General features: G+C 39.0%; 1 protein-coding gene across 1 annotated transcript in view; it reads right to left on the reverse strand.

Annotated features, from left to right (window-relative positions):
• FSCN3 (fascin actin-bundling protein 3) overlaps nucleotides 1-885 on the reverse strand; it is an 8,133-nt gene that overhangs the window by 4,553 nt on the left and 2,695 nt on the right. The window lies entirely within an intron of this gene.

Below are 885 nucleotides of genomic sequence, written 5' to 3' on the forward strand. Positions count from 1 at the left end.
GGGTCATCATGAGTTGGGGGCCAAGTCAATGGTAGGTATCAAGAATAATGTGGAATATTACTGAGCAACAAACAGGAATGCATGCTGATACATGCAACATTATGTATAAATCTCAAAAACATTATGCTAAGCCTGGCACTTTGAACTTGGACTTAAAGCCTCCAAATTGAAAGAATAAACTTCTGTTTGTTAAGGCCATCCCATTTGTGGTATATTCCTGTCAGAGCGGCATTAGGTAACCACAACAATCAGAACACTTAACTGTGCTCATGTGGAACCTGTACATAGAGCAAGAGGCCATCACTCAAACAGAACAAGGAGATACGGTGTGGTTTAAAATCAGGAAAGGTGTGTGTAAGGACTGTATTCTTTCACCATACTTATTCAATCTGTATGCTGATCAAATAATCCAAGAAATTGGACTATATGAAAAAGAACACAGCATCAGGTTTGGAAGAAGATTAATTAACAACCTACAACCTTGCTTGCTGAAAGTGACAAAAACTTGAAGCACTTACTGAAGATCAAGGACTACAGCCTTCAGTATGGGCCTCAATATAAAGAAAACAAAAATCTTCACAACTGGATCCAGAAGCAACATCATGATAAAAGGAGAAAAGATTAAAGCTGTCAGGGATTCCATTGATTTCCACAATCAACACCCACGGACGCGGACGCGCAGCAGTCAAAAAATCAAACAATGTATTGCATTGTGCAAATCTACTGCAAAAGACCTCTTTAAAGTGGTAAAAAGCAAACATAACACTTTAAGGACTAAGGTGAACCTGACCCAAGCCATAGTATTTTCAATTGCCTCATATGCATGTGAAAGCTGGACAGTGAATAAGGAAGACCAAAGAAGAGTTGATGCCTTTGAGTTGTGGT

Source organism: Orycteropus afer, unplaced genomic scaffold (assembly GCF_000298275.1).
Source record: "Orycteropus afer afer isolate SDZICR_OR568_19922 unplaced genomic scaffold, OryAfe1.0 scaffold00170, whole genome shotgun sequence".
NCBI lineage: Eukaryota > Metazoa > Chordata > Mammalia > Tubulidentata > Orycteropodidae > Orycteropus > Orycteropus afer.